The 19,164-nt window shown below is 38.4% G+C and overlaps 1 protein-coding gene and 3 long non-coding RNA genes across 5 annotated transcripts in view; 1 reads left to right on the forward strand and 3 right to left on the reverse strand.

Moving 5' to 3' along the window:
- Positions 1-19,164, reverse strand: part of LOC128182949 (slit homolog 2 protein-like) — a 434,673-nt gene that overhangs the window by 115,896 nt on the left and 299,613 nt on the right. The window lies entirely within an intron of this gene.
- LOC128182955 (uncharacterized) overlaps positions 1-19,164 on the reverse strand; it is a 265,011-nt gene that overhangs the window by 88,538 nt on the left and 157,309 nt on the right. The gene's annotated exons all lie outside the window — the stretch shown is intronic.
- Positions 1-19,164, forward strand: part of LOC128182954 (uncharacterized) — a 42,137-nt gene that overhangs the window by 8,883 nt on the left and 14,090 nt on the right. The window contains exon 2 of the long non-coding RNA XR_008243502.1: positions 15,328-15,495. This is a non-coding gene — a long non-coding RNA (uncharacterized LOC128182954). The remainder of the gene's footprint in view (positions 1-15,327; positions 15,496-19,164) is intronic.
- Positions 6,833-8,386, reverse strand: LOC128182952 (uncharacterized). The gene is made up of 4 exons (XR_008243500.1): positions 8,178-8,386; positions 8,071-8,087; positions 7,484-7,680; positions 6,833-7,333 (listed from the first exon to the last, which is right to left on the reverse strand). It is a non-coding gene; the product is annotated as an uncharacterized LOC128182952 (long non-coding RNA).

A 19,164-nucleotide genomic window follows, 5' to 3' on the forward strand; every position in this document is an offset into this window, starting at 1 on the left:
AAAGCTGAAACTTGTGTGGAAGCATCCTCAGGTAGTGTAGATTCAAAGTTGTGAAAATCATGACCCCTGGGGGTAGGATGGGGCCACAATGGGGGGTCGAAGTTTTACACAGGAAAATATAGAGTAAATCTTTAAAAATCATCTTCTCAAAAACTAATCAGCCAGGAAAGCTGAAACTTGTGTGGAAGCATCCTCAGGTAGTGTAGATTCAAAGTTGTGAATCATGATCCCTGGGGGTAGGGTGAGGCCACATTGGGGGGGGGGGTGTTGAAATTTTACATAGGAATATATAGAGTAAATCTTTAAAAATCTTCTTCTCAGAAACTAAACAGCCAGGAAAGCTGAAACTTGTGTGGAAGCATCCTCAGGCAGTGTAGATTCAAAGTTGTGAAAATCATGATCCCTGGCGGTAGGGTGGGGCACAATGGGGGGGGGGGGGGTTTAAGTTTTACATAGGAATATATAGAGTAAATATTTAAAAATCTTCTTCTCAGAAACTCATAAGCCAGGAAAGCTGAAACTTGTGTGGAAGTATCCTCAGGTAGTGTAGATTCAAAGTTGTGAAAATCATGATCCCTGGGGGTAGGGTGAGGCCACATTGGGGGGGGGTGTTAAAGTTTTACAAAGGAATATATAGAGCAAATCTTTAAAAATTTTCTTTTTAGAAACGGATCAGCAAGATGATTCTTTATAATTGTTAAGACTTTGGCTCCAGGACAATTCTTCGGCCTCACAAGAAGGTTCAGAGTTTGATGTAGCTAAATATCCCATATATAAACAATTGAAAAGGATCTTTTTGAAAACTGCAATACTCAACATGTGATATGACTATAAAATTGAGGCAGGCAGCTATTTTTTTCATTAAAATCTTTTTGTATTACTGTATTGAGTTATTGCCCTTGATTTATTGATTCTTGATTATTTTAATTAATGCATCCACTGTTAACCAATTATTGTGATGATTATTTTTATACGATAATAAATATTCAATGTATATAAGTTGTTCTGCATAAGTAGTTTTGTGTTAGGCCGGATTAGTTTGTTTATTTTTGATTTCCAATTTTTAGATACTATGAATTATTTTAGGCCGGCACATATATAGGGACAGTGTCTCTTGCATTACAATGTACGACTGTTTGGGGTGAAACTTGAACAGGTACGGATAAATTGAGTGTGTGGACACCCCTGCTATATCTAATCTTTGTGTTTTCTAACCTATGATACAGAGTGTGCGCTCTTTCCTGCCCTGTATCGCATTAATACAAGTGTGCGGTCATACTTGCTTGTGGTGGTTGTGGCGGAGCACTAGTAAATGGTCATCTCTGCTGGTGTTCTGGCTTCTCTGGCGCAAGTGTGCGGCACTCCCTGCTTGCGTTATGTTGAGCTGTTGGCGCAAGTGTGCGGTCATTCCTGCTTGCGATTACGTTGGTACCTGTTGAGTTGCTAAGGTGTGCGGACATACCTGCCTGCGTAACGTTGAGTCCCTATACATGTGCAGGAGCGGTATCTAAAGTCTGCTCTTGTAAATATTGGCAGCAATCAGGGCTATCCGAGTTCCAAGGGGGAAAAATGGATTTTATATATACAGGATCTACATGTATTATTGTACATTGTCCAGATTATTTGTATTATGACTCCATTAAGCTGACTTTATCATACTTATTGTTCCTCAGGTGAGCGATGTGGCCCATGGGCCTCTTGTTTTCTTTTTTACTACGCAATAATAGTTTCCAGGGTTCATACACGAATGTGGGAAAAAAAATCTTTTGATTGGGATTGTAAGGAAATACCTCGTACAGTACTGTACATTTTATTACTCATGATGTCATTACAAAAATTATCAACAGGACAACTATCAAACAATAGTTCAAACGGATGAAAAAAAAACCCAACCCACATAATTAACTGCTACAAAAGTACAACGGATAAAAACAGTGGATTTTATATTTTAATGTTAAATTTTTTCAACTTTGAGTCTAAGATTAGCTGATCCCGGGTGATAGGCCGGGGCTCGCTCATCGGAGAAAAAAAATTAAGGCCTATGCCCCGAAAAATATGGTATTTAAAATGCCTACAGTCTCTCCTAAAACAATGTTTAACAAGCCCTTGACCTCTTTAAAATGACGTCAAATTGAATATAGGTACCAGGATTCCTTTTCCCAGGGTGCGTCAATTGAGAAAGTTCAAGGTCATTGTTTAAAAAATCCTTAATTCCTGTCTGTGTCATGTCTTGTAATAATTGAATTAATTAGAAACTAAAATTTGACACAAAGCTAGCTTGTCTCAGGCCATATAAAATTATTTTTAGCTCACCTGAGCTGAAAGCTCAAGTGAGCTATTCTGATCACATTTTGTCTGTCGTCTGTCTGTCCCTCTGTCCGTCCGTAAACTTTTCACATTTTCAACATCTTCTCAAGAACTACTGGGCCAATTACAACCAAACTTGGCACAAATCATCCTTAGGCAAAGGGGATTCAAAGTTGTGAAAATTAAGGGTCACACCCATTTTCAAGGGGAGATAATTAGAAACTAATGAAATATTTCGAGGAATTTTCAAAAAACTTCTTCTCAAGAACCAGAAAGCCAGGAAAGCTGAAACTTGTGTGGAAGCATCCTCAGGTAGTGTAGATTCAAAGTTGTGAAATTCATGACCCCCGGGGGTTGGGTGGGGCCACAATGGGGGGATTGAAGTTTTACATAGGAATATATAGAGTAAATCTTTAAAAATCTTCTTCTCAAGAACCAGAAAGCCAGGAAAGCTGAAACTTGTGTGGAAGCATCCTCAGGTAGTGTAGATTCAAAGTTGTGAAATTCATGACCCCCGGGGGTAGGGTGGGGCCACAATGGGGGTTCAAAGTTTTACATAGGAATATATAGAGTAAATCTTTAAAAATCTTCTTCTCAGAAACTAAACAGCCAGGAAAGCTGAAACTTGTGTGGAAGCATCCTCAGGTAGTGTAGATTCAAAGTTGTGAAAATCATGACCCCCGAGGGTAGGGTGGGGCCACAATGGGGGTTCAAAGTTTTACATAGGAATATCTAGAGTAAATCTGTAAAAATCTTCTTCTCAGAAACTAATCAGCCAGGAAAGCTGAAACTTGGTGGAAGCATCCTCAGGTAGTGTAGATTCAAAGTTGTGAAAATCATGACCCCTAGGAGTAGGGTGAGGCCACATTGGGGGGGGGGGGGTGTTAAAGTTTTACTTAGGAATATATAGAGTAAATCTTTAAAAATCTTCTTCTCAGAAACTAATCAGCAAGGTGATTCTTTATAATTGTTAAGACTTTGGCTCCAGGACAATTCTTCGGCCTCACAAGAAGGTTCAGAGTTTGATGTAGCTAAATATCCCATATATAAACAATTGAAAAGGATCTTTTTGAGAACTGCAATACTCAACATGTAATTTGACTATAAAATTGAAGCTAAGGCAGCTATTTTTACTGTATTGAGTTATTGCCCTTGATTTATTGATTCTTGATTATTTTAATTAATGCATCCACTGTTAACCAATTATTGTGATGATTATTTTTATACAATAATAAATATTCAATGTATATAAGTTGTTCTGCATAAGTAGTTTTGGGTTAGGCCGGATTAGTTTGTTTATTTTTGATTTCCAATTTTTAGATACTATGAATTATTTTAGGCCGGCACATATATAGGGACAGTGTCCATTGCATTACGAGGAGTTTGGATAGATTGAGTGTGTGGAAGTCCCTGCCCTATCTAATCTTCGTGTTCTTGTTAAGTCTAAGATACAGAGTGTGTGGTCATTCATGCTTGTATTGGTGGTGGTTGCGGCGGAGCACTAGTGTATGGTCATCCCTGCTGGTGTTCTGGCCTTTCTAGCGCAAGAGTGCGGTACTCCCTGCTTGGGTTAGGTTGAGCTGTTGGCGCAAGTGTGTGGTCATCCCTGCTTGCGTTATCCCTGCTTGCGTTAACGTTGGTACCTGTTGAGTTGCGTAGGTGTGCAGTCATCCCTGCCTGCGTAACGTTGAGTCCCTGTATATGTGCAGGAGCGGTGATTAAAGTCTGCTCTTGTAAATAATGGCAGCAATCAGGGCTATCCGAGTTCCAAGGGGGAAAAATGGATTTTATTTATACAGGATCTACATGTATTATTGTACATTGTCCAGATTGTTTGTATTATGACTCCATTAAGCTGACTTTATCATACCTATTGTTCCTCAGGTGAGCGATGTGGCCCATGGGCCTCTTGTTTAGATTATCATCCCCGTCTCTCTGAAAATGACCTGCCCCATTGTATTTTTTTTGATTGAAAAAAAAATGTGCGGGAAAAAAAATTTCGGAAAAAAATTAGGCTCAGTACTAATAATTCAAAATGTTTATATTAAATGACTGCTTGACGTGGTATTTCGTTTAAAGGATAGAAATTGGTTTGTGTACTTATATAATAGCATTAACAGTTTTAAAAATAGAGCAGTTGTTATTTATAGAAAATGGACAGTGAAATAGATTCATCCAATATTTTCTATAATAGCAAAAATACATGAGTTATGATTTTTTTCTTAGGCCAAAAAAAAAAATATCTCTGTTTCCTGTCACCTGACCAAAAAAAATAGGGTAGGTAGGTAGGAAAAACATTTTATTTTTAAAAAACATTTTATTTTTTTAAACTTGAAACATGTGTCATATTAATAGGGGAAACAGTGTCTTCAGGCCTCAGATGAAGCTTTAAAATTTTCCATAGGGCCTCTGTGTAATAATGTCCTTTCCCTGCAAGATGCAGCTTTCACAGATGGGAAGAACAGTCTTGAACTTCTGCAAGAGTTCTTTATTAACTTCCCCCTCTCCACAACAATATGAACAAAGGTTTGCATGGCCAAGACCACTCCTGTAGTAGGATAATTCAACCGGACTTTCACATGTGATGGTTGACCTCGCCATTACCGTTTTATATAATGGATTTGAAGGAGGGAGTATCGGTGATCCACAGGTGTATTCTAGCTCACTAAGGTCACATACAATTGAATATTGTTGTCTTTCAGTTAATCTGTATTTTGAGTATACTACACGCGGTTTCCTGCATTCTATGCATTCTACAATTGATCTGGCATTCTGTACAGTACACAGACTTGGTGTTGATTGAGGTTCCTCAATATATCCCAGTACATCAACATTCTTACATGTATTTGTCAGCACAGTCGAGCAATCAACGCCTTCTGCAGGTTCTTCTGCAGGTACTAGTGGTTTCTTTTTTTTCAAAAGTTTCAGGGTTGGTCTGTCCTTTTCTGTTGTTTCTTTCCCTCTCACCTCTGAGTATGGAAGATAATGTTCACCTGTGGCATCTAACTGGGGGTCTGGTAGCCATGAAGGTTGAGAATTTCTAGGGGGAATGCAGCAAGATACATTGTCACATTTCTTGATTTGGAAAACATACTGTGTAGATTTGCAGTGACGGTCCAACCAATCTTGGTATGACTTGATTTTTCTAGTGTGTGTCTTCTGCAATTTTGTCAGGTCCATGTCTGGAAATAGTTCTCTTAGGTGTCGTTTCATTACCTCAATATCTTGGTCACTGAGAGGATCTAAGACCTGAACAGGTTCATCTTTGAGCTTCAATCTGATAAATCTATTCTGAATGGTTCTTTTTACTTCCTCAAGAGATTCTGTCCACCCTTGTCTTATTCTAAAGTTGGGGTTTTCTTCATGAAAAGCCCTGACTTCTGCCATGCTATTCTTGTTTTTCAAAGCATCTTCAATCTTTTTCTCACAGGGTTTTCTTTCTAAAGACACATTTTGTAGTCCTAGATTTAAAATGCTCATCACCCTCTCTGCTGGATTTGTATAACTATGGCCTGGTGCACAGCGAGCATGGATTAAAAGGTCCAAGTTAAACTCCTTAAACAAGCAGATGTTTGCTAGTTTAACAGCTTCCAGAGTGTTTCTTTGATCTACTCCACCGTCTGTGAATTTCAACAGCATTGGCTTAGGATCATTGCCTGAACTAAGCATCATCTTTGAAAGGAATGCTGCATGACGAAAAGGAGATGCAGTCTGAAAAATTGAATCATTCAGCACAGTAAAAACCTTTCCACGTACAAAAGATTTGTCAACACTTTTTGGCACTTCGCATTGTAATACAACTGATGGTGTGAGTGAACACCGTGTCATGTCGTGATCAAGGGCAACAAGGGTGCTGGAAGTAGGTACAATTGATTTTTTTCCCCTTACTCTTGTTGATACTGAAGCACCAGGATCACCAATTGGTACTTTTGCCTTATCATCGCAGCATACCATCATGCATCTTTCAGCTTCCTCTACAGCAAATGATTTTAGATACTTAAACTGAGCATTGCAGAAATGACTGTCAGGATGAGTTGTGCGTAGTTGTCTTCTTTGAATTTTAAACTGTACATTTAAACGAGATGTAAAGTTCAAAGCCCCATGGCAATATGGATTTCTCGGTGCAAACTGTAGTTTTACAAGACTTGCTGAAGGAACAGGGGTACCAGGTGGACAAGTAGATACTGCTCTCTGGATCATGTCTGATATTGAAATGAATTCACTGAGATGTGCATGGCCATGTCTCCTGTCATCAGCAGCTGTAATATTCTCAAGAACTTCTTGAAGCTTTTCAAAAAACACATCAAACTTCGTGTTTGGTCTTCCTGGATTGGTATGCCTTAGATCTGCAATTAAATCTGTATGGCCTAATGAAATGAGACGTAAACGTTCTTGCATAACCGGATTAGTTGTTTGACTGCCATCAAATGCCAACTCCTTGTATATGTATCCTATAACAGATGGTGACAAGGAAGTTATATTATTAATCTTCTCTTTGAATGTTTTTTTCATCTCTCCGGTGTGAAATTCCTGAATTTCTGATCTTGCTGTCTGCAACAACCTGGCACCCTGAACTAATATCTGTGACTCTGCACGGTTCTCTAGTGTTCTACAGATTATGAATGAGGATGTTGTTGATCCACCTGGACTGAATTTAAGTATGTCTATTGGAACAGACAGCTGAAGACCCTGAAGGAATCGGTATTTCTGCTTTGAGTCAATAAATGGTTCATTAACATGCTCTTTTTCATCAAAAATAAAAAATTCTCCAACTTCCTTTCCTTTTATGATAGCATCAAGCAGGTGGTATTGCTGCTTAACCAATGATGATGGTGTCCTATGCTCAATAGTTGCATCTTCAGCAATTGTTCTTGCAGGATGCATCTCTGCATGAGTTGTCTGCATTTCTTCATTCTTTCTTTTTAGGTAGTTGCTATAGGAATCAAAACAGTCAGCCAGGCCCTGAATTTCTTTACTTCCCTTCCTCCATGCTTCAGTAGAAGAAGTTATGGGTCTCAATAGAACACTACAAAAATGATATTCATATTTAAAAAGCATTAACAATTTGCCACTGCATAAGAAATTATCTTTGGTTCATCAAAAATAAATATTGAAAAGGTGATCGTTTACTATATTTTTTAGTAATAAAAGAGTTGTAGCACAAATTTAAACTGACCTATATAAAGTTTCTGCATGAGATTTAAGACATCCAGCATCAAGAGGCATCTGTTTCATTTTCTTCCTTTTGACCTCATTAAACCCTTGGTACATGTCAAATGCATCAGGAATTGGAGTTAGATCCTGTCTGTCATGTGCAGCATCGTTGATAGTCAAATGTTGGTTCGTAATGTACCACAGCGCGTTACATAACACCTGAAATAATAACTATCTTATAAGCCTTCATCAAGTTAACTTAAACATTTAACTATCTAAGTTGAACATCTATATCTTCTATTTTCCACTTAATATTTAATATAATAATACATGTCTTTATAAAAAAGAAGGCACAAATTTATCATTATTGATATAAAACTGTACATTGTGGATAGCACATGTATCTTTATATTAGATTTGGTAAGCAGTATATGTTTGTTAAATATATATATTAATATGACGACATTTAAGATGAAGATACAAGGATGAGAATTAATGAAGACTGAAGGATTAGAGTGGAGGAAGACACACAAAACCATATATAAGTGCACAGACTATTAACTAGCAATAGCATAGATGACCAATCCCTTTGCATAGTTTCAAACTTACCAAAGTAAAAGTCAAATCTGTCAGAGAAATAAAAATCTTAAAACTTGCATCAAAATGAATTTAATAAGAAGTATCATCTTTAAAATTAATTTCCTTGGAACACATACTTGAACTATATAGCTGCCCTCTGTCTGTAGCACTGGTTTAGGGAGATCCAACTTGTGTTGCTTAAAAAAGGTCTCAATTAAGTTGTTGTACAACTCATCCTTTCTGGAAAGCCCACCTTTGACCCCTGAGCTAGAAAAAGTTCAGTAAAATCTATTTATTTACAACACAAGCATTTAATATAAAAAATTTCACTTGCACCTTATTTTAAGCAAACAGCATATATTTGTATATTGTTAAAAGATCTTTTTAATATGTCAGAATATTTTGACACCTTATTTAATATTTAAAATCATTTGATGTAGAACAATCTCTTTAATATGCTAACAAAAATATACCCCACATTTGCTGCTTGATACCGGTAAATAAAATGTCCTTGAAACTGTATGCATGGTCAAGTACTTTGTTTGTAGTTTGATACATACCTGCTACGTTTCTTGTCGGGAATAGAACGGCCACCTGCCATCAGCAATTCAAATGCGTTTACAGCTTTTTTAGTCGCATTTGCAGCATGTTGTTGAAGTTTATTAAGCTCTGGATCGTCGGTTGTTTTGCATATGAATAAAAAGGATCTTAATGAAAAGTTGCGAACGACTTCCCCCACCGATAAGGAACCGTGTATTCTTGTTTGATTTTGTGCAGACACCGTAAATTCTGCTTCTTTTGAATTATTCTGACAATCATGGTAAGATTCAAAGAGGTGTGTAAATGTTGTTGAATCCTTTACGCTAGTGATAAATTTCTTGCCATCTTTCAAATGTATACAAGGTTGGAATTCCAGAGACAGCACACTGGCTGTCTCCGGACACGCCATGTTAACGCAGTCAATGTTTATCGTGCGCTTTATCGACAAGACAGGTCAGGGTTTATTCTCAAACGTTTAGAAGACCGATTAGCTAAAATTTAAAACCTGTCGGTCAATCTTAATATTTCCGGGAAAAAAAACCTTGGCGATCGAAAAAAATTTTAGGGTCGGGGGTTAAAATATAGGGTCGGTCGGGCGACAGGAAACAGGAATATTTTTTTTTTTTGGCCTTAGGGGGGGGGGGGGGGGGTTCAATTGTGAGCTTAATTGATTGCTCACAGTACCTCTAGTTTAAATTTAATTGAATTTACCGTATTTTCCGATGATTAGTCGGTATTTATTTTCTCTGAAGCAGAGCACCAGACTTATCATCTAAATCGACTTGTCTAAGGCTTGAGGTCAGAAAATTGTTAAAAATAGCATTCAAAATCTTGGTTTTAATCATCTTGAGTTGGCTGTGTGATTCGAAATTACCTTATTGAATTCATTGTTCATCTTTATTAAGTATTGTTTTCTCTCATTTGTTAACAGTAGTATACATAATAATAACGGTAATTTAAAAAATGGTTCATGTCTTTAATCAATTGAAAATTTTACTGTTCTGTTTTTTATAAATACATCGTCACATGGTTCCATATATCACTAGACTAAGTGGGAAGATAATACTGTAAAGTAAAATTAAAACCAAAAATGAATGGAAAAAATTATTGCAGTACAGGGAATGTTTTTAATTTTAGTTATTTTATTGGTAAAGAGTTGTTAGTGGAAAGTATAAATAAGAAATGGTTTTTAAGTCAAATTAATTCTTTAAATACATAATCGGCAATTATCAATACTTTTGTTTTTACAATAGGCTGACACCAGTTGTGCTAAATAATGTTCATTGATTAATTATTGTCCAATTCTTTGAAAGTTGTAAAATTAAAATTTTAGGAAACGTTTATATGTCTTATATCGTCATTATCAAATCGGACAAGTGATTGGTCTATTTCTAACAGTGTCTATGTAAAAAAATAGCGTGTAACGTAACTGCATTACTGGATACAAAGTAAACAATTTCATTAAATCATAGTAATTGCTAAGCTTTCTGCACTTGAGATCCCCCTTTGAAGTCCAAAACGAGACAGGAGCATGCTTCTGACACTGGAAATTGTTAAACAAACATTGACCATGCGCCGAGTCAACAGGTGGCTGGTAACGTAATGGCGAATACACTGGCGATGGTCAGAGTGGATATTTATTTTAATACATGGGAATAAAATATTTCTGACAAAGTAAGGTTAGTTTACTCTCATACAACTTGCATAACACGCGATATCGGGAATTGTATACAATGCAAGCGACTTTATAGATGTTACTGGTATTTGAAAATACAATGCATAATTATAAAGCGTAATTGTTTAAATGTTAAATCATTAATAATAATTGGTAGCAATATCGGGGACATTCTGTCGTCATACACTAAATAATGTTACTTGCAGTTTGATACGCCATGTTAAAGCGATAAGTTCTATGTGTTGTCTGAATTGACGTATCGTAGGATTTTTTTTTGTAAATTTGGGCTAAAAATGAGCAATTCAACTAGGTGTTTGCATAGACGATTCGTCCAAAAAAATACGCCAGTTACTGTACTTTATCTTTGCAGTCAGTCCCTATACATGTGCACACAAGCATTTTTAGAGGCATACTTATATGTATTACTTGCAATTAACTGTAAAATTTTTTTCTTTATTAAGTACATTTGCTTCCAAGTTTCCTATATTTTCACATCAAATAAACAGTTCTAGCATATCGCAACCAAGCTAACACCATCGAGTGAGCTTTGTGCTATTTTTAGCTCACCGAGACGAAGTCAGGGGGAGCTTATGCTATACCCTCGGCGTCGGCTTCGGCGTTGGGACCTGGTTAAAGTTTTTGTTGCATGTCCTGTATCTAAGCTATTACTTGTCCTATCTTCACCAAACTTGCATGGATGATGCATCTGGACCTACTTATGGACTTGAAAGACTAGGATGCTGAATCTGAGTCCTAAATTTCAGATGCTGGAGGAGGTTAAGGTTGTTGGACCAGGTTAAAGTTTTTGTTGCAGGTGCCCTTTGATAGCAATATCTAAGTTACTGCAGGTCCGTACTTCACCAAACTTGCATGGATGGTGTGTCTTATGATACTGATGCACCAGACAGGCTTGAATGCTGAATCTGAGCTATAGGTTTCGGATGCTGGAGGAGGTTAAGGTTTTTGGAGCAGGTTAAAGTTTTTGTTGCAGGTGCCCTTTGATAGCAATATCTAAGTTACTGCTGGTCCGTACTTCACCAAACTTGCATGGATTGTGTGTCTTATGATACTAATGCACCAGACCGGCTTGAATGCTGAATCTGAGCTATAGGTTTCGGATGCTGGAGGAGGTTAAGGTTTTTGGAGCAGGTTAAAGTTTTTGTTGCAGGTGCCCTTTGATAGCAATATCTAAGTTACTGCTGGTCCGTACTTCACCAAACTTGCATGGATGGTGTGTCTTATGATACTGATGCACCAGGCAGGCTTGGGTGCTGAATCTGAGCTATAGGTTACAGATGCTGAAGGAGGTTAAGGTTTTTAGAGCTGGTTAAAGTTTTTGTTGCAGGTGCCCTCTGATGATGATATCTTAGTTACTACTGGTCCTAACTTCACCAGACTTTTATGAATGGTGCATCTTATGATACTGATGCACCAGACAGGCTTGAATGCTGAATCTGAGCCATAGGTTTCGGATGCTGGAGGAGGTTAAGGTTTTTAGAGCTGGTTAAAGTTTTTGTTGCAGGTGCCCTCTGATGATGATATCTTAGTTACTACTGGTCCTAACTTCACCAGACTTCTATGGATGGTGCATCTTATGATACTGATGCACCAGACAGGCTTGAATGCTGAATCTGAGCCATAGGTTTCGGATGCTGGAGGAGGTTAAGGTTTTTAGAGCTGGTTAAAGTTTTTGAAACAGGTGCACTCTGATGATTATATCTTAGTTATTGCTTGTCTTAACTTCACCAGACTTCCATGGATGGTGCGTCTTATGATACTGATGCACCTGACAGGCTTGAATGCTGAGTCTGAGCCATAGGTTTCAGATGCTGGATATGGTTAAGTTTTTTGGAACAGGTCACATGTTTAATAGATGATAGTACTATTTCAAACTTGCATAGTTGACTAAACTGTAATATGAATGAATCACAGAGGAAGCTTCAGATGCAGAGCTTGATCTCATTTATCAAGGATGCTAAAAAATATATCTTAGTTATTACAGGTCCTAACTTCACCAAACTTGAATGGATGGTGTGTCTTATGATACAGATGCACCTGACAGGCATGGATGCTGAATCTGAGCCATATGTTGTGGATGCTTGAGCAGGTTAAGTTTTAATTGCTAGTACCCTCTGATGATGATATCTTAGCTATTACTGGTCTGAACTTCACCAAACTTGCATGGAGATGCGTCTTATGTATACTGATGCACCTGACAGGCTTGAATGCTGAATCTGAGCCATAGGTTTTGGATGCTGGATGAGGTTTAGATTTTTTTGAACAGGTCACATGATTTATAGATGATAGCTTGCATAGTTGATTTAACTATATTATAAATGAAACGCAGAGGTTGCTTCAGATGCAGAGCCTGATCTCCATTATCAAGGATGCTAAAGAAATCTCCTACCTCACTTAAACCTGCTTGATAGAAAGATGAGGTTGTTGTTAAATGATATAACACGATTCCTATGATAAAGTATTGTATGATATGAAACACTTTTGTTTAATATGATACAATATAATATCATATGTTATATTGTAAAAAGTTATATGATATGATATGATATTGTATCAATTTTTTTGATATTTTATGATTTGATAGTGTATCATGATATTGTTTTGTATAGTATTGTATATTATGATACAATATTATATTGTATCATATGATATTGTATAATATGATATTGGTTTCTGTAATTTACAATTATATCAAGCTGAACTGTATTATATGATATTGTAATATTATATATTATCGTATCATACGATATTGTATAATATGATATTGGTTTATATGTTATATTATTGTATCATATGATACAATATGTATGTATAATATTGTATTATATAATATTTTACTTTATCACATAATATTGTAATCATTTGATATGATACAATGTTATATCAAATTATATTGTATCATATGATACAATATCATATTATGTATCAAATATTATACAATATCATACAATACAATATATCATACAATATTATACAATATAATATCATATGTTTCAATGTTATGATGTATTATGTAATATGATATTGTATCATACAATACAATATTGTATTACGAGGGTCAATCAAAAAATACGAAGACTTTTGTCATAGTTATGTTACTTAACGTCGTATCATTACTAAATTTGGTAGACATAATTTAGCAATAGTTTCAAAGAATTTGCAAGGGAAAAAGTTAATTAATTTCTTTATTTCTAAGAATTATTTAGAATTTAATCCTGCAAAAATGAGGTCACGGCGCATGGTCAAAATTTGTGTTATGTCTACAATAAACCATATAATGTTGAAAGTAATATCTCTATTAATTGGGCATAAAACCAAATAATATTGAAACTTCAAATTTAGTATAGTCATGGTATTCTATGTACCAAATAATGAAGGGATATATTGTTTTGTCGAACAGATATTAGTAACTAAAGACAGATAGTCCTCTTTAGAGTTGACTAAAAACATCGACGTCGCCGGACGTCACGGCGCAACGAAAAGTACAAATAAAATGGATCTAACTCAGGAAAAAGCTGATAGAAGCTGTGAAAATGCTCAATGGTGCAAAAAATAAGTCAACAATTATATGCAAGTTTGTGTTTAACTGTAATAAATTTTGTGAGGGTGGCGGTCATTGTATTTTGAATATAAAACAGTCCGAAAGAGAGTAGAATATCTGTAAATATTTGGTCAAAAAATAAGTAACGTAAATCGACGTTCAGGGTTATCCTTACTGTAAACTAAGAAATACTCGGTAAGAAAATGAAAACTTTAATGAACTAACTTATGATTCTCGAACAAATGTGTGCAAATAAGATGTTAAGTGGTTCAGTGCCATTTTAAATTGAATGGAGAAAGGCACAAGAGACTAAGCATGATATAATTTAAAAGATGGGGTATATCTATAAACTGTGCATGTTTAATCTTGACGTCATGTTTTGAAAGTTACCGTGCGCCGTGGTGACAAAACATAATGTTTTTAAAAAGGGGTAACAAAAATACCGTTTCATCAAATGGACTAAAACTTCGCATATCAATAACATAAGTGTCGGTGCAAAGATTAATCTGTTAAGTATGACTTTCATGAAAAACATATGATAGACAGCCACATTGTCTTCGTATTTTTTGATTGACCCTCGTATATATAATAATGTTGTATTATGTGATCAAATACAATAAGGTTTAACACAATACAATGTCATTTCATATTTACAATATCATCTTTGTTTATTACAGTATTTTATTGTATTATATGATATATATTGTAAGTATGATAGGATGCAATATTTAATTTTATATTATTATATTGATTAAGATATGAACATATGATTATCATACAATTTTTTAACAGATATCTGATTTTGTGTCAAAACAGAATCCATGAATATCCAAGATCATAAAGTATGATTTTCATATAATATGATAAAGGTGGTCTCATAGGGGTGATGCCTCGTCTCGGTGAGCTTTGTAATCTGTGATTACCTATGTTTAGATTTTGGAAAATCCACAACATTTGATAAAGGCCAGGGCTCTACATTGTCCATATGGACAAGTGACCAAGAATTTACTAGTCCAAACTTTAACTTCACTTGTCTGAAAATTTTTCAATATTAAAGATCAAATATTGTCAACTTGAAAACTACAGTTCTGTATTACTAAAATAAAGTCATTTATTGATTATTCTTCATATAATTAATAACCTGACTTATCAAATGGAAACTTCAAATGTTCATACTTATAAAAGTAACAAAATTCTTTACTCCAAAAATTTAGAAACCTCTGACTGTTGATTGTATCCCCTACATATATGAATGGATCCTACATAAATGTTCATGCAACAAACAGTTGTACTACATGTATTTTAAAAATGAATACATGTACATATAAGCATACGTGAAAAGTGTTTGGTTTTTTTACAATAAATTTAAATGATACATATGTGATTTTGTGTGTATTTTTCAAGCTTTTGTGGTGGGGAAGGGATAATTTTCATATTAATAATAGAATACCAGAATATGTATGGTAATAGAGCTCTGTATCTTTGCACACATTTTTTTTTTTTTCGCTTACAGATTTAATTAGTTTGGATTTCTTGTGTGTGTGGTGTTTGTGGAATCGTTTCCCGTACGGGCTATCTAATAGCCCGTGACGTCACATGGCGGGAACCCCTGCGCGAGCTAAAAGGGATTTGGACCCAATCGCCTTTCTAGAAGTTGACAGCAACGGATAGAGATGTACAGGTGAGTTCGGGGTAACCCACGGTTAATATCATAGGCAGTGTTAGGTATATAAACACCATATTGGCGCCCAACTCGTGGCCCTTAACTCACTGTATATATAAGACAGGAACAATTTTTTTCCCGCAAAGTGTCAAAGCTGTTTATTAGGCGTTTTTTTTTCTTCTGTAGATATACGGGTGTAGCCCCCATTTTGGGGGCCACCACATGCTTAGGATTGTAGGATTAATTTGTGAATTTATTTTGGGGGCCACCACGTGGTTAGGATTGTAGGATTAATTTGTGAATTTATTTTCACCTCTGCATATTTTGTGCATAGTTTTCCCATTTAAAGTTTTCATTCCATTGTTGATAGGTATAGTTTGTTGTATTTAGCATATAATTTGCATTTTCTCGCATAGTCTGTGTTGATTTTGACTTGGAAGGTTTTTGTGTATTGTACCATTCGCTCATCATGAATGTTTCATTTGAAGAGGCTTTGCAAGCCTTGTAGTGTAGCGGATAGTGGATGAAATATTTCACTTGTGGATACAAGCACCAAACTCGAATTCATGCGCAGAGTGTTCATATCTGAAATGAACATCAAATTATATCATACAACAAATTTTTCTTTATAATTTCACAGAAAATAAAAACATTACCCAGAAATATTCAAAATATCATGAAAACATTATGAAAAAAAGACGCCATTTTGAAATAAGAGGCGGCCATCTTGAAAATGACCAAAACTTGAATGGCCAACGATATTTTTTGATCAAGTAATGTTCAAGAAACCTTCATGCAAAATTTGGTGCTTGTATCCACAAGTGAAATATCTTGCTGAAATATTGACCTAAGCCGCTACACTATTGGGGTTAGACGACACTTTAACACCTGATGAGGAGCAGACATCTTGGCCCAGATACAGTAGGTGTTAGAACTCCGGGCAATATGGGTTACTGTGCTCCTAGCATTGTTAGGTTAGGTCAGGCTGCCGGCCCATCCCGCTTTCCAGGAGGGCAGGCAGACTATCCCAAGTGTGGGAGGTTGGTTTGGCAGGGTACAGTAAGGGAGCCAGAGGTCAAGGTGGCACACTCTGTTGTGCCTGGACCAGCCAGTAGTATTCAGCCAGGGGTGTCCCCTGGCTCTTCGGTAAGATGCAGTTCACCAGTTTGTTATAGGGAATTTGTCCCACCTAGCGAATATGTAGGGGTCCCCATGTCACGTCTTTCCCATATGACCATTACATGTAAGTGTGACCTAACTGTTAGGGATGTTCCTGTCATCCAAGGGCCTTAGGATACCATTGGAGTCACCCCGCTGCATCCGCCTAATGTTCAAGGGGACCTGAGACCCCACCTGCTAGACCTTGATCCCCCCATCACCCTGTCCCCCTCCAACTCCATGCCCGGTGGGCCTGTCAGGCCCACATACCAGCCCACATCCCAGCCCTGTAGCTATTGCCCTACTAGTTCAACTAACCAACCCCAGGACCCTGCTAGTGTAAACCAAGGGCAGCTTGTTGATTTGCCACATGCATCTCAAATTGTTGATTCTCAACCCCAAGCTTCACTTGCTCAGCCTAGCCCTGCCCCAAGGAATAGTAACTCCATGCCAGGTAGTAGGCCCCCTCATTGGGTGCCTCGCCATCCTTCCCCGGGGGGGAGTACCTTGCCACTAGGGTCCAGGAGTCCTTGGTCCATACCTCACAGGGATACTTTGGTCTGCGCATGTGCACTGCTGTAACCCAGTCGGTCGCACCCAGCTGTTATTACCCAACACCTCAGCCCGGGGATGATCAGTATGTTACTGTGCAGGGGGGGACAATGTTGGGACAGCACCAGTATTTTACAGGTTATGCGGTCCCAACGCTTGAGGCCTCCTCCCAGCCTTACAGTCCTGAGGGAGAGGGAAGAAGAATAGCACAAGTCCAGCCACAGTATCATGAGCCCTTGTCTGGGGAACCCCATCTCCTGGGTGACCATTCATACATCCCAGTACCTCATGCATATGAGCCCCCCACTAGAGAAATACCTTCTAATGCAAGTCACGCGCGGAATCCCGCTGCGTCTTGCAGTCCCCCTGAATATGCAAGGATATCCGCAGCGTCTCATCATACCCATGAAGATGCGCGGTTATCCGCAGCGCCTCATCATCCCCATGAACATGTGCGGTTATCTGCAGCGCCTCATCATCCCCATGAGCACGCGCGGTTATCCGCAGCATCTCGCCATGCCCCGGAGTTTTCGCAGACGCCCATTGCGACCTATGGCTCATCTGGAGATGTGCAGCTGCCTGTGGTTCGGTACAATCCTCAAGACTATGCTGCACTACCAGCCAGTTCCAGCCACCCGACCGTCCGGAATAGACCTAGATATAAGGATCTCCGCTATGATGGCAAGTGCAACTTGAAAGCCTTCCTTCATAAATTTGTTCGCCAACAGTGGAATGAGACCGAGCAACATGATCAATTCTGTTTCTTTCTGGAGGGCCCAGCCATTGAGTATTACACTTTGATGCTGGAGACTACCCCCGCCTGAGGTTCAGCGAAATACTCAGGAAGTTTGACAAGCGCTTTGGCTCATCAGCACCAGACCTCACTCATCAACTTAATTTCCAATCGGCGACACAGAATAGTGGTGAATCCCTGCGACAGTGGTCTGACTGAGTGCTCACCTTGGCTACTCGTGCATTCCCCCAGCTACCGGATGTTCATGCCCAGGCTATACCTCGTCTGTGTTATGGAGCGGAGGACCGGGAGGCGGGTTTGTACACTTTGGATGGCCAACCCAAGACTATGGAGGAAGCTGTCGACCACATGCAGTACTTCCAGCATTCGCGTCAGAGCAGACCCCCCAAGCCTAAGCGGGAGGCGGTTAGGTCCATGGCGGATAAGGACAAGGTATCTGTAGATAGCCAGAAGGATGGTGAAGGGGAGAGTGAGATTAAGGAACTCAGGAGCCGATGCAGCAGTTTGAGAATTGAGGGAGAGTGGCAGGGCCCCAGCAGACCCGATGCCTCCGTCGCGCCACCTCCTCCACAAGGAGGGCCGGGGGCAGCCAGAGCTTGCCAATGTTTTAAAGAGGACATGCAGAGTGTGAAGCCAGAGTTTGGTCAGTCAGGGGAAACCCGTCTTGAGCATTCCAAGCAGGGTGGTGGATTTGGAGTGCGTGTCAGGAATCAGCCCATAACTGAACCATTTCCTGAGGAGGAGCTGCTGACTGAAGAGGAGGAACCTCCGGTTCCTAGTGATGAGATCCTGACTCCAGAAGACCCCAGTCTGAAGCTGCAGGAGCCACCAAGGGAGGATATGACCTCAGAGTCTGGGCCCCATGAAAACAGCGAGGATAAAAGTAGGATGCCTTTAAACCCACAGGCAGTCCCTATGGAGGGGGAGTTGTGTGTCACAGAAAGCCAGCATTGCCCATGGACTGCATTTACCATAAAGCTGAGGATCCAGGGAGCCCCCATTGAAGCTGTGGTGGATACTGGGGCAGAAGTGAGTGTACTTGGGAGGAAGTTCTATGACAATTTGGAGTCAAAGCCCCCCATTAAGAGACAGGTCACTTTGCTGTAAGCCGGAAATGAAGCCCATCTCCAGGAATTTGTTGCCGGCCCATTTGACCTTGGTGTAGGCCAGCACACTCATCAGGTGGATCTTTATGTGGCCCCTCTTAAGGACAGGATGTTGTT

This window comes from Crassostrea angulata, chromosome 5 (genome assembly GCF_025612915.1).
Source record: "Crassostrea angulata isolate pt1a10 chromosome 5, ASM2561291v2, whole genome shotgun sequence".
Classification (NCBI taxonomy): domain Eukaryota; kingdom Metazoa; phylum Mollusca; class Bivalvia; order Ostreida; family Ostreidae; genus Magallana; species Magallana angulata.